Genomic DNA, 15,200 nt, shown 5'->3' with positions numbered 1-15,200 from the left:
AGTTCTGGCATAGGTGGGTCATGGAATTTTTACAGCATTTTGGGGGGCCCTCAGGAAGAGAGGTTGAGATCCCCTGAGTTAGAAGAAATGGTGATGGGTTCTGATGTGAGTTCCGCCCAGTCTATTAAAGGGTATAACGTAACAGGGAAACAGAAAGGGAATGGTCATGGCTGTGAGAAGCATGGGTAGGCCCATCCAGAGCGGGGGCGATGAAGGGTGAGGCAAAAGAAGTAAACCTGGTTAACGCAGTATTAATAAAATGTCAGCGTCACTTCAAATGCAACCAAGAGGAGCAGACAGATTGAACAAATCCCATTTTCCTACGTCAGGGCAGGGAGGTGATTTCTGTATCCATTCTCTGTTCAGCTTTTAGACAACATCCCTACAAGATGCATTGTCCCACAGATTAGGTGACAGACTACTGTTGCCCACCAGTAAAGGCTCTGAGGCCTATTACTTCCAAACCCCTTCACTCAAAGAAGACGTCTCCTGCTGTTGCAGGGCAGAATATCAGGAAAGCATAACTGGTGAAGGTCTGCTCCATTTTTGGTCATCGGTATTGTGACCCAGCTGGCCATCCACAATGAAGAGTGAAATGTATGGGGCATGCCAATCTGCTTTGTACTGACTTGTGTTGAGGGGTCAACAGTGTTCTCTATTTAAGGGGTCTACTAATGTAATTTTTGACTTAAAAATGCTCAGAAAATAACTTCTTTATATTTCTGAATAAAGTGACAGAAGAATTTGCAGACAAAGGGGTGAGCGTAGTGAGTGAGCGGAGGCTCATGAGAACCCAAGACTAGCGAGCACATCAGGACGATTGGTGATATTGGGAGAAAACAGCAGGTGCTTAGAACATAAAGATTATGTGACAGGGAAGAGAACCCTGAAGAGAAGAGGAGATGGACTATGAGGAGTGAAAGGAAGGACTATCTGAAGAGAGTCTGGACCTGTGGAGGTGGATTTCAATCCCCTCTTTTGCAAATGGCTATACTCCGCAATGAAGGCTTAGTATCACTCACTGTACCAAATGAGCTGAGTGGAAGCTTTATTATTACCAAATAATCTATTCTATGCCCCTGACACATTTATTCTTGCAAGTCAATGAGAAATAGATTTAACCAAAGGTAATCTGGCTCCAGCATGAATTGCCCATTCCTCTCTGGGCCTCTGAATCTCCTCATGCCAGAGATTGTTAACCCCCCAGGCTCTGGGGGATATTAATTTGTCAAGAGTTTTTTTTTTTATATTTAGTACTCCCCCTGCCCCTCAGGTACTGGAGAAGTTAACTGATGCTAAATCTCAGTTTGAGTTGAGAGAAGAAATATAATGTGGAAAGATAGGCTCCAGTGATTGAATCCTCCATCTGGGCTTTTGCCTTACCAAACCGGGGAATTAAATGAAAAGACAGGAGGTAAGGTAATGAGGAGCATACAGACTTCAGGAAAAGCCACACAGCAGGTTCTTGCCATGAAAAATCCCCTGAGCTAGACTTAGTCTCCTTTACTTATTACTCACAGCTACTAACCTTAATTCATCTTCTTTGAATGAGGGTGTCAGTCTGCCGTTGCTCACTTCAGTTTGCAACATAAGGGTGGTGCTAGATCCCTGGCTCCTTTTAGATTACCATCTCACAGCAGAGACCAGCATGGCTTTCTTCCATCTCCAGCCAGGAGGTTGAGATCTTTGCTCTCAGATGTAGATCTTCCACTGCGATCCATGCTCTTGTAACTTCACTGTTGGACTATTGCAATGTTGTAAATCCATTTGGAAACGGAAGCAGGAGTGGAACGCAACTAACCACAGAGTGAGCAGTGCTACGTGCTGGCAGCATGCATTGCCATGCTTTGGGATCTGCATTGCCTACTGGTCTCCAAGTGGAGCTTATGATATTGGTTTTAATCTATGAAATCCTACCTGAGGGAAGTAGAACCCTCCCTAACTAAGGCCTGGTCTTCAGTGTAAAAAGAAAGGTGTGTCCTTAACTCAAGGTAAAATCGCAGTGAAGACAAGGCAGTTTGTATTTTTCACTTGAGTTAGCAGGTGGAGTTAAAGACAAGGGTGATGCAAGAGCATGAATATCAGCTTCAGGCAGACTGTTAAAAACCAGGGTACAAACCCCCAGTTGGTTGAGAGTTCTAAACTTAGATTTCACCAACCAATTGCACCAAGTGCAAACTCCTCAGGCACTTTTACAGAGTAACACAGTCCCCTTGGGTACTCCGGTCTGTCTTGCCACCCAGGTGAGCATATCTCTGTAGCATATGGCCTGGCATACCAAGAATCACAGCAATATTCAGTTTACCCCTGATCCTAAAGGACCAGTCATATACCCCATGTCAATTGCGCTTTAGGACTCACACCAAAGACAATGCCGGTAGCCAATCCTATAACAAACTGTATGAAGATTTATTAAATGGGTAAAGGAAATTAGAAAGTTATTTACAAGTTTAAAGCAAGTAAACAGACACACAAATATGTTTTGGTCTTAGGTTTCAAAAGGTAATATTGGCTGCTATAATAGGGTTGCCAGGTGCCTGGTTTTCACCCAGAAAGTCTGGTCAAAAAGGGGACCTGGTGGTGTCTGGTCAGATGTACTGACCCAATGTCCAGTTACTGTGGCCACGGGGGAGAGGCACTGGGTCATCAACTGAGGCCAGACCCAGCTCAGCCGGGGCAACCTCCTATCTGCATCTCGTGGGCAGGCAGGCTCCGCTTCAGGCTGCAGCCCTTGAGCAGATGGAGCCTAGCTGGGGTGGGGGGAGGGAAGTGGAGAGGATCCGGCTAGGAGGCAGGATGAGGGGGGAGAGCAGCAAGTGATGGAGAGCGGGGGGGGGGGGAGGGGAGAAGACAAGCAAGTGGGGGTGGGGCCTCGAGGGAAGAGGCGGAGCAGAGGATGTGGTGTGGGGGGTCCAATTGTCAGCAATTAGAAGGTTGGCAACCTTATTCTATAATCAGCAAGCTATACTTGACCATTAGGGCTAACCCAGGCTAAGCAGCTGGGGATCTCTTGATTATGCTTAGAAACACCATGCATCACCCCACTCTGTCCCCTGCAGAGTCCAAGCACCATAGAGATGCTTAGTTTCTTTGGTTTGAGGTTTTTATCCCCTTCCTGCCATGTGCTGTGAGCTGCAAACTTAGCCGATGTGAAGAGTCCACTTGCATGACTCATCTTCAGGGGAGGACAGCAGAACAATAACAGATTTTAGTCCTTTTTGCTGATGGTTTCTCGATCCAGATGTAGGGAGTTTCCAGTTGTAAGATCCAACCAGAGCCCACCTGCTATTCCTGGGTCTCCTCTTCTGGGTGGAGTGTAACAATTTCTGTAGAAGAGCAGTGCTCCACACTAATTAACGTCCCTCTCCTGTATAGTGAGTCATACAGTCACAGAGGCTCACAATACAACCATTCAAATATTGCATTACAATATGGAACGCAGCTATTACAAGAAAGATTCATGCAGGCAGCAATCTCAAGCATTCAATAAAAGTCCAACACTACAGACATTCTTATCATTTGAATACCAATTCTATGGATATTAACCCACAGCAGCCAGATTCCAGCTGTGCATCTGTCAGTGTTCAGTTGAGACAGAGGGACCTTGGCATGAGCTGGCACCTGCTCTGCCAGCCTCACACAAAGGCCTTGTCTTCAATGGAAAAAAATAGGTGTGTCCTTAACTCAAATGAGCCAACTCAAGGTAAAATCCCAGTGAAGACAAGGCAGTTTGCAGTTTTCACACGAGTTAGCAGCTGGAATTAAAGACCAGCGTTCCCAATAGGCTTTAGATCCACCTGCTAACGTGTGTGAAAACAAGCGCCACACAGCTGTCCTCGGGCAGGTCTCTCCTCCATGCATCAGGTGCAGCAAGGCAACAGCCTCCTAGTTGAGCAGAGGGGGAGATTTCCTCTTTCTGGGGTGGTTGTTATCCTCCCCTAATAGAAAGCGAAGTGTAAATCATCCTTTTGTCTACCATCACCACCAACAGCTATAAATTGCTATGAGATGTTGGGCAGAAGGCAGACTCTGCCTTTTTTGGAGGTTGATTCCCTTCTGTGTTCTCATGGTTGGCAAATGAGTCAAAGGGCAGGGCAGGCAGAGAAAAATATGCACGGTGAAACCAGAGCGGGAAACATTCTGTTCTGTGAAATACCTTTTGTCAGCTGAAAATTACACTTGTAAAAAACCATTGTGGTTAAAGACCAAAGTCTTTACTGCTAATTTATCCTGACAGCATAAAAACAACAGCCCTGTCACCTCTTTCACCACCCTAACACGGGCATTACTAGGAGGAAAATCAACTTGTACAAGCTAAACTGCAGACTAACGCTTCATGAAATGTTCATATGCAATTGGAAGAGTAAACACCTTAAAACAAAGCTTCCATCACCCAGCTGGAGGGCTAGGCTTGGCTAAATATCCTGTAGGTTAACAAGTTCCTACAATCAATATTCCAAGCCCATATGCAATATGAGGATAAAATGGGCACTGCCAATGTACATCTCATACTTAATGTCTAAGGACCAGATCCTCAGTAAATCAGTGTAGGAATTGCCAGAGTGGATCAGACCAGTGATCCCTTTTGTTTAATATCCTATAACTGACAGTGGCCAGTAGCAGATTATTCAGAAAAAGATGCCAGAAACCCTGAAACAGATACTTCTGGAATAACCTCCTCACAGGAAATATTTCCTTCTCACCACCAACAGTCAAAGTCTCGTTTGTGCCCAGAAGCATGGGGTTTATATCCCATTGGATTGACATCCACTGAGGATGTGGTCCATATTCTTTCTCTCTGTCGTTAATAACAGTTTAGAAGAGAAGGGGTTCTCTCACTGAAGGAGGGTTTGTTCTTTTAAAGGTTTAACTTTTCACTGCCGTTGTTTGTTTTCTATCGGAAACATATTCAATCTTTGTGGAGAACACAGACTGGCCTGCTTGGTCCATTTCCCTTTCTGCTTATAGTCCCTTTCAGTTTCTGGTTCTCACACTTGGTCCTGGTGTTTGTGCATTTGGATTACCAACACTGCTGGGGAAGGCTGAAATAAAATAGAGATCTGCTTCCGTTTACTTTTAAAAAAAAATCATTAAAAATTTACCCTAGTATATGTTATCGTCCTGTTTGAAATGGGACTACATCAGTGTGAACTAGGTATCTTTTAGGATGCGCCAGCAGCGTCTACGTGTTAGGGGGCAACACATCAGAGTACTCTTTGAGTCATACAACTCCAGTTCATGATGTGGCCCCATGTAGACAAGCCCTTAGATACCAGTAATACAGTGATCGTGCAGGAGAAAAAAAGCAGCGATTAGCTCTCACAGCACGTGAAGCTGTTTAATTTAGAAAGGGCATATTGGGTTGTGGGATAAAGCTTTTCAACTAATGCAGTGAGTTCTTTAAATTTCACCTCAGCAGCCATCGGAGGTGGGAGACAAGGGATCCCTGCTTAATACCACCTCTCCCAGTTCAGCACCCTTCACTAAACTTCAACATCGGAGCCTGATCTGAGCGTGGGACTGGAATCCGTACCTTCTGGCCTAAAGTAAGGGTGTGATCCAGGCTGAAACTGGCATGTAGTGTTGGAACATGTGGCACATCAGCGCTGTTGGAGGTCCTATCTCGCTAAGAACCTTTGATCAAGAAACATACGCTCAGACATTACATGTTGATCCCATGTTAGTTTGGCAATGCACATAATTCTATTTCCTCGGAGAAGTGGTAATGCTGTGTACCAATGCAACGAAATGTGATCGCAGTGTTAGCGTTACAAAGTCTCTGCTGGAGGCAGCTTACCAGGATTGGTGTCCAAGTGGAAGGGACAAGACATTTGCTTAGAAAACTATGGATATGGCTGGGTTCTGCTGCTCTTGAATTAAATGTATTTACTCTGTGTAGTACAGCAGTTTATCATTAAAAGAAATGCTGCAGTATTCTATAATAGATACTGCAGACCACTACTGCAAGGTGTATTATTATCAAGGATCCACAGGGCATGCTCTGTCTCTGACCACTATAGCAGGGGTCGGCAACGTTCAGCACGCGGCTCGCCGGGGTAAGCACCCTGGCGGGCCGGGCCAGTTTTATTTACCTGCTGACGCGGCAGGTTCGGCCAATCGCGGCCCCCACTGGCCGCGGTTCGCCGTCCCGGGCCAATGGGGGCGGCGAGAAGCAGCGTGGGTGAGCAATGTGCTGGCTGCGGCTTCTCGCCACCCCCATTGGCCCGGGACGGCGAACCACGGCCCGTGGGGGCCGCGATTGGCCGAACCTGCCGCGTCAGCAGGTAAATAAAACTGGCCCGGCCCGCCAGGGTGCTTACCCCGGACGAGCCGCGTGCCGAACGTTGCCGACTCTTGCACTATAGTCTTTTAGGGAGTGTATCCCTTCTTTGTGGGCCTGGGGCCTCCACTTTTCTAAAGGGGGGAGTCCTTCTGGGCACTGCTACTCTGAGAGTGGGTCTGCACCTGTTTCTCTCTGTGAGGTTCCAAAGGAACTTGGTCCCCTGTTGGAGATTTACCCTCTGGGGAGCTATGCAACTAGCAGATGTTTGCAGCAATACAGCACAGCCTTTTCCAAATAAGACATCATTTATTAGTCAACTGGAATACAGTGTTTAGGGTCATAGGATTAAAATGATAAAGCAAAGTCCACCTGAAATGGTCCCTTATAATATGTGCTAGCTACTTATGCATTTTGCTGCAACACTGGGAGTACCTTCCCCAGACCTGAAGAGCTGTGTGTGGCTCGAAAGCTCGTCTCTCTCACCAACAGAAGCTGGTTCAAGAAAAGATATTCCCTCACCCATCTTGTTTCTAAGCAAAGTCTACACCAGTGGTTCTCAAACTGGGGCCGCCGCTTGTGTAGGAAAAGCCCCTCGCGGGCCGGGCTAGTTTGTTTACCTTCCGGGTCCGCAGGTTCGGCCGATCGCAACTCCCACTGGCCGTGGTTCGCTGCTCCAGGCCAATGGGGGCCGCTGGAAGCAGCGGCCAGTACGTCCCTCAGCCCGTGTCACTTCCAGCAGCCCCCATTGGTCTGGAGCAGCGAACCGCGGCCAGTGGGAGCCGCGATCGGCCAAACCTGCGGACCCGGCAGGTAAACAAACTGGCCCGGCCCGCCAGGGGCTTTCCCTACACAAGCGGCGGCCCCAGTTTTAGAACCACTGGCCTACACACATCTGTCGCCTAATTCGTCAACTTCTCCTTGTTTCATTGGGCAGGTAGGCCCTGCTTTGCCCTGGCCTGGAAAGCCAACTGCATGTTGCCAGCAAAACCTCCCTTACCTTCCCCAGCCATCCCTGGATTGAATTCCATGTTGCAGGAATCCTGTGAAGCAGGATTCTTCTCCATATCTCCTAACACCTCAGCCCTTTGTCTCAGGCCTTGGCTACACTTGCAGCTGTACAGCACTGTAAGTTAAACCTGTCTTTGTACAGCTGAGTAGGGAAAAGCGCTGCAGTCTGTCCACACTGCCAGCTGCCAGCGCAGTGGTGTGACCACACTTGCAACATTTGCAGCTGTGTTGGGAGCAGTGCATTATGGGCAGCTATCCCAGCATTCATGTGGCTGCAACGTGCTTTTCAAAACGAAGGGGAAGGGGGCGCGGAGATTGTGACAGGGAGTGTGGGGGGAGAGAGAGTGCTTTTTGGAGCATGTCAGCTCTCTATTTTGCAAGTTCCGAACTCCCGGTCCCCTGCTCATTCATTTACTCACTCAAAGCAAGCTGCAAACTGTTTGCTTTTCTCTGTGGTACGAGCTTTGAAACCAGCACTTCCGCATTCCTGCCGCCGGTCACAACAATGGAGAGGATTGGCCACTTGACAAGGTGATTAGTACAGCGCTGCAAGCGTTTACACTCACACCCGTGAGTCGTAGCCACTCTGCTGCAGCTGTTATTCCTCTCGGAGATGTGGAGTACCTGCAGCGGTGTACCCAGAAAGATACAGCGCTGTAAGTGCCCTGCCAGTGTGGACGGGGAGTGAGTTATAGCGCTGGGGGAGGCTTTACAGCGCTGTAACTTGCAAGTGTAGCCAAGGCCTCAAGTTCCAGTCACGCTATTTCATGTATGATCCCCCTCCTCCATCTTGGTTTTGGGGAGGGCAGGGGTTGTGGTGAGACAATCCCATGGACAATTAAGGATCCAGAGGTTGGTCTTCCATTGTATGCCCCAAGGTAGCTCCATTCACACGTTGACAGTTCTTGATAGCCCATCTACAACAACATGCCTACCTGACCCACGTGTTAGTCACTTCCTGGCTTAGCCCTTGTCTCTGGAAAGAGATTAACCCCTTCAGATCAAGTGGGTAGCAATATAGCAGTGAATAGGGAAACTGAGTTACACACACTTTTCATAAAAATAATACAGAATTTTACCACATTCTCTGCATGTGGTTTGAATCATTATGGTTGATTGCTGTAGTATATGTACAATACCCCACGAAGTCACAGTTTGACTTTAAATCACCTTCTGCCCAACCAAATAAGACAGTGGTTCTCAAAGTAGGGCCACCGCTTGTGTAGGGAAAGCCCCTGGCAGGCCAGGCCGGTTTGTTTACCTGCTGCGTCCGCAGGTTCGGCCCATTGCAGCTCCCACTAGCTACGGTTTGCTACTCCAGGCCAATGGGGAAGCGGTGGCCAGTATGTCCGTCGGCCCGTGCCGCTTCCAGCAGTCCCCATTGGCCTGGAGCAGCAAACCGCGGCCAGTGGGAGCTGCGATCGGCCGGACCTGCGGACGCGGCAGGTAAACAAACCAGCCCGGCCCGCCAGGGGCTTTCCCTACACAAGCGGTGGCCCCAGTTTGAGAACCACTGAAATAAGAAGACAGACAGATTTAGGTCAAGGATTCTCAATGGAACCCTTCAAGGTGTTTAAAATTGTCTCCCTCTACTAAGAAACACTTGGTTTGGTGTTAATTGTCCTCATAGTTTGATTGTAGGGACAGTAGAGACAACACAGCAGTTGAAAGGAAAAGGGTAGCAATTGTGGAGTTAGCTTAGAAAAATGCTTTGTATTTTCTCCCAACTGAACTATTTTCTTTGGCTTCTGATGCAATTTCTCTGGTGCTGGGTTTTTTTAAAGCTGATATACATAAATATCTTCCTGAGAGTAGTTTGGATTCTGGATTCATTTTAATGGGCTACAGCGAGAGAAACTGATTTACACTGAAGATTTAATTAGCAATAGTTTGAATTGCAATTTTTAAAAAAAATCCTCTGGCTGGCTCATTTGCTCTCTTTTCATCTCACTTGTTAGGGACAAAATGTTGCTTGAAATAAAGTTTTAACAAGTCTTCAGTGCTGCACGCTCAGCACAGAAACATACAAAGTCCTGGAAAAATTCCCAGTTCCCACCCTGAAATCCTTATAATTTGTACAGGTTTCCATCTGGCTGGGGTTCAGTCTCGGGGCATTGTAGTAGGTCCTAGCCGGGGCTCGACCCTTCCGGGCAGGAGGGGAGCCACACCGACTCACTACTCTGGGAATAAGCAGTCAGTTAGTCCTGAAACTCCGGCTCTTTGGTGCAGAGTCGGAGCAACCACAGTTAAAGCTCAGGAGCCCAGGCCCTGGATCAGGGCGGGGCAAACACAGTTAGCTCAGACCCTTGCTTGCTGGGCTGAGCGGGCAAATAGTTCAGAGCCCAGGCCCTGGATCAGGGCGGGGCAAACACAGTTAGGCTCAGGTCCTTATGGCAGGGGCTGAGCGGGTAAATAGTTCAAAGCCCAGGCCCTGGATCAGGGCGGGGCAAACACAGTTAGGCTCAGGCCCTTGTTGCAGGGGCTGAGCGAGCAAACAGTTCAAAGCCCAGGCCCTGGATCAGGGCGGGGCAAACACAGTTAAGCTCAGGCCCTTGTTTGCAGGGGCTGAGCGAGCAGACAGTTCAAAGCCCAGGCCCTGGATCAGGGCGGGGCAAACACAGTTAGGCTCAGGCCCTTGGTTGCAGGGGCTGAGCGAGCAGACAGTTCAGAGCCCAGGCCCTGGATCAGGGCGGGGCAAACACAGTTAGGCTCAGGCCCTTGGTTGCAGGGGCTGAGCGAGCAGACAGTTCAGAGCCCGGGCCCTGGATCAGGGCGGGGCAAACACAGTTAGCTCAGGCCCTTGTTGCAGGGGCTGAGCGGGTAAATAGTTCAAAGGCCAGGCCCTGGATCAGGGCGGGGCAAACACAGTTAGGCTCAGGCCCTTGTTGCAGGGGCTGAGCAGGCAAATAGTTCAAGGCCCCGGCTTCTGTAGCCGAGCGTTGGGTGAGGGGGAAGCCTGCCACCCGTACGGAGGGTGGCAGGGGGGAACGCAGGCCCACCCACTCCACTGCGTTCCAGCCCGGGGCCCTAACAGCGGTTGCTGCCGCTGCTGGTCAGTGGGGTATCCAGACCGCAACACACTGACATAGGCTCACACTCAGTTGCAGCCGGACCGGGGTCGGCTACCCCCGGGCTACTTCCGTGATCCCCCTCACAGCCTACCTCGGTCGTTGCGCCGGGATCGGGCCAGTCCACCTGCATGGGCTCCTCTCTGCCCGGGCTCGGCGGCAAGTCTGGTAGCTCTGCCGGGAAGTCCGGCCAATGGTCCTCAGGCGGCTCCTCTGGATAGCAGCAGGGGCTGAGGGGTTCGGGTCCAGTCTCACCCTCAGGGTTAGCGGGGTTCGGTTCCCAGGGGTTCTCCCAGTGGCGGGCGTGAACGGGCTCCGGCGGCTCCTCCTCGTAGCGGGCCCGGGGTAGCTCAGGCCAGCTAGGGTCTTCGACGGTCTCCTGGCCGGGAGCTCCCGGCCGCACGTCTGCTCCCTGTGGTGGCTGGCCGCCAACTGAGCTCTGGCGGCCGGCCTTTATACTTCCTGTCCCGCCCCTTGACTTCCGGGGGGCGGGGACAGGCGGTGGTGGTCCCACCCACTCTGGTGCCGGCACGTGGGCTCCCTCTTCTGGGCAGGAGGGGAGCCACACCGACTCACTACACACCCCCCCCCTTAAGACTGGCTCCCGCCTGTCGGGGCCAGATCCTGCCATCTCCCCCATGCGGGATAGGAAGTCCGCATTCGTATGGTCCTTACCTGCTCGATGCTGGACCGTAAATGCGTAGGGTTGTAAGGCGAGGTACCACCGCATAATGCGGGCATTATTATCTTTCATCCGCATTAGCCACCGGAGGGGGGCGTGGTCTGTGACGAGGGTGAACGGGGCCCCGAGGAGGTAGAAGCGCAGGGCATCGCAGGCCCACTTCACCGCGAGGGCCTCTTTTTCCACCACGGCGTAATTCCTCTCCCGGGGGAACAGCTTCCGGCTGAGATATACTACGGGGTGGTCCTTTCCCTCCACTTCTTGGGACAGGACTGCCCCTAATCCTACGCCGGAGGCGTCGGTCTGCAGGATGAATGGGCGTTTAAAGTCTGGGCTATAGAGAACCGGCTCCTGGCAGAGGCACTTCTGCAGTGTCCGGAAGGCCGCTTCACATTCGGGGGACCATCGTACCTGCCGGGGGCTGTCCTTCGTCAGAAGCCCAGTTAAGGGTGCTGCGATGGTCGCGAACTGGGGGATGAACCGTCTGTAATACCCAACGAGGCCCAGGAACTGCCGAACGTGCCGTTTGGTTGATGGGGTGGGACAGTCCAGGAGGGCCTGGACTTTCCCGACGAGGGGCTTGACCTGCCCGCCCCCGACGGTATAGCCGAGATAGTTGGTCTCTTGCCAGGCAATCCGGCACTTTTTGGGGTTGGCGGTCAGGCCCGCCTGTCGTAGGGACCTTAGGACCGCCGCAACCCGGGGCAGATGATCCTCCCAGCTGCGGCTATAGATGACCACGTCGTCTATGTACGCCGCCGCATAGTCCTGATGGGGCTGCAGAAGTTGGTCCATCAGCCGCTGGAAGGTGGCTGGGGCTCCATGGAGACCGAATGGCATCCGTGTGAATTGGTACAGCCCCGTTGGAGTGGCAAAGGCGGTCTTCTCTTTTGAGGTCTCCTCGAGGGGGATCTGCCAGTAGCCTTTGCTAAGATCTAAGGTGGTAATATACTGGGCCTCCCCCAGGCGGCCCAGTAACTCGTCTACACGGGGCATCGGGTAGGCATCGAAGCGCGAGATGGCGTTTACCCTCCGAAAGTCGATGCAGAAGCGGCGGGTACCGTCCGGCTTGGGCACCAGGACCACCGGACTACGCCACTCGCTCTGGGACGGTTCGATGACGCCCAGAGCCAGCATGGCTCTTACTTCCTCCTCGACCGCACCCCGCATCCGATAGGGCAGGGGCCGGGTCGTCTCTCGAACCAGCTTTCCCGGCTCGGTCTGGATGGAGTGTTTGACCAGGGACGTGTGGCCCGGTACGGCCGTGAAGGTTCGCTTGAAGGTTTGCAGCAGGCAGTTAGTCTGTTTACATTGCTCTTCCGTGAGCGATTGTCCTAATTGGGGTGCCGGGGGGTCATCCGTCGAGGGTACCTGGGGTCCCAATTCCGGCTCGGGCGGGCATGGGTTGATTAAGAGGCCCTCCCGGTCCTGCCACCGTTTCAGCAGGTTGACGTGATACCGCTGGGTTTCCTTCCGCTTGTCCGGTTGCCGCACCTCGTAGGTGACGGGACCGACCTTACGCACGACTTCGTAAGGTCCCTGCCACCGGGCTAACAATTTTGACTCACTAGACGGGAGGAGGAGTAGGACACGGTCTCCTGGTTGGAACTCCCGGACTTGGGCTCCCTGATCGTAGGTCCGTTTCTGCCGTTCCTGCGCCGTCTTTAAATTTTCGCGGGCCAGGGCTCCGGCCTGGGCAAGGTACTCCTGTAACTGGATGACATATTTCAGGAGGCCCTGGGCTGGGGACGCTGACTGTTCCCAGGTCTCTCTCATCAGGTCTAAGAGGCCCCGCGGTCTGCGTCCGTACAGCAGCTCGAAAGGGGAAAATTTTGTTGAGGTCTGCGGGACTTCTCGGATGGCTAGCAGCAAGGGTGGAAGGAATTGGTCCCAGTGGCGGAGGTCCTCTGCGGGGAATTTCCGCAACATGCTTTTCAAAGTGTGGTTAAACCGCTCCACCAACCCGTCCGTCTGCGGGTGGTACACGGACGTCCGGAGTTGTTTGATGCCTAAGAGGGCACAGACCTGTCGCAACAATTGGGACGTGAAGTTCGTTCCTTGGTCGGTCAGTATCTCTCTAGGCAGTCCTACTCGGGCGAAGATTTTCAGCAATTCCCCCGCGATAGACCGGGCGGTAATACTTCGCAGGGGGATGGCTTCGGGGAACCGAGAGGCATAGTCCACCAAGACCAGGAGGTATTGAAACCCCGCGGCACTTTTCGGGAGGGGGCCCACGAGGTCCATGGCGACCCGTTCAAAGGGCGTCTCCATCACTGGCATGGGGACCAGGGGTGCCTTGGGGATCCCGGGCGGGGCGACCCTCTGACACTCTGGGCAGGAGGCGCAATATTCTTTCACCTCCTGAGAGATTCCTGGCCAAAAGAAGCGCGCCAGGATTCGAGCGAGGGTCTTCTCTCGCCCCAGGTGCCCGGCGGCTGGCACATCGTGGGCCAACTTCATTACCGCCCGCCGGTGACACAGGGGCACTAACAGTTGGGTTTGTGGTTCCTGGGTGCGGGGGTCACGGTCCAGGCGGTAGAGCCGGTCCCGGCGTAGCTCAAAATGGGGCCACAGGGTGGCCCGCTGGGGGTCCACAACCTTCCCGTCTACTGCCGCGAGCTGCTCGTAGAAGCGGCTAAGGGTGGGATCCTCTCGCTGGTCCCGACAGAAATCGGTATCGAAGCGGGGCTGAGGGGCCGGCTCCGGCGGCGGTCCCGCTGCGTCCGTGTTGTCTATCTCGGTCGCTGGACCCTGCTCGGGGGTCTCGGAGGAGGACCCCAACCGATCAGCCTCCAGGGCCGGCGTGGACCGTAGGACTTCCTCAAAGGCCGGCCAGTCCCGACCGAGGATCACAGGGTATGCAAGATGGGGAGCTACCCCAACCACCAGGTGTCGGGTGATCCCCGCGATGGTTAGGGGGACCCGGGCGCTGGGGTATGGTCGGACATCCCCATGGATGCATTGTAGATGAATACATCCGAGGCGGTTATCACCCGGCGGTACCAGGTCCTTACGGACCAACGTCTGGCCACAACCCGAATCGATCAAGGCCCGCGTAGTCCGTCCTCCGACGGCTGCCGGGACGGTCAGCTTGGGGTTCATGGCTGGCCTGGCTCGAGTGTGGCCCGCCCACACTTGCCCATAGCTGCAATCCATCTCCGGACAGTCTCGCCGGAGGTGTCCCATCTTCCCACAACTGAAGCAGGGTCCAAGTTCAGGTCGTCTGCTCCGGGGGCCTTCCCGGCTTGGGCTCCGGGGGGGGCTTCGTCGAGCCCTTGGGGGCCCCTGGCCCGGGGCCACTGGTCCGGTCCGAGGAGCCGGGTCCGCGTGCCGGGTCCGGGTCTCGCGGCGGGGTTCGGGCCTCGGTGCGGGGGGTCGTGGTCCGCTCAGGGGTTCCCCTTTCTTTTCGCCGCGGACTGGTTCGGGCCCGGGGCGGCGGAAGGTGGGCCCTACTGCATCTTCGGCGGCTAGGAAGTCCTCCATTAGCGACACGGCCTGGGCCAGTGTCGTCGGCCGGTGGCGAAGCACCCAGGCGCGCCCTCGGGAGGGTAGGGTGTGCACGAACTGTTCCAACACCACCTGCTCGGTTACCTCCTCCGCCGTCCGGGTGCCGGGCTGTAGCCACCGTCGGCAAGCCTCTTTTAAGGTTTGGGCCACTACCCGCGGTCGGGCCCCGGTGGGGTAAGTCTGGCCCCGAAACCTTTGTCGGAAAGTCTCGGGACTGACGTCGAGGGCGTCCAATATCGCGGCCTTCACCAGGTCGTAGTCCCGTGCTTCCTCAGCCGCCAATCCCCGATAGGCCACCTGGGCCGCCCCCGTCAGGTAGGGGGCTAAGAGGGTAGCCCACTGGTCCCTGGGCCACCCGGCGACGAGGGCTACCCGCTCGAACGTGACCAGGAATGCCTCCGGGTCGTCGTCTGGGCTCATCTTAGTCAAGCGAAGGGGGGCAGCTAACCGCGGCATCTCCGCAGCCTCCCCTGCCGGCCCCGGTGCGGGGCGAGGGAGCGTGACCAGCAGCTGCTGCAGCTGGACTCCCAACTGCCGCACCAGCTGTTGCTGTTGCTCGAGCTGGGCTGTGTGCTGCTCCTGCTGCAACTGGAGTTGGGCGGCATCTCGCTGCTGTTGCTGTGCGAGCTGAGCGGCCTGCTGTTGCTGTTGC

This window comes from Malaclemys terrapin, chromosome 10, assembly GCF_027887155.1.
Source record: "Malaclemys terrapin pileata isolate rMalTer1 chromosome 10, rMalTer1.hap1, whole genome shotgun sequence".
NCBI classification, from domain to species: domain Eukaryota; kingdom Metazoa; phylum Chordata; order Testudines; family Emydidae; genus Malaclemys; species Malaclemys terrapin.
Note: the sequence above shows the minus strand (reverse complement) of the source record.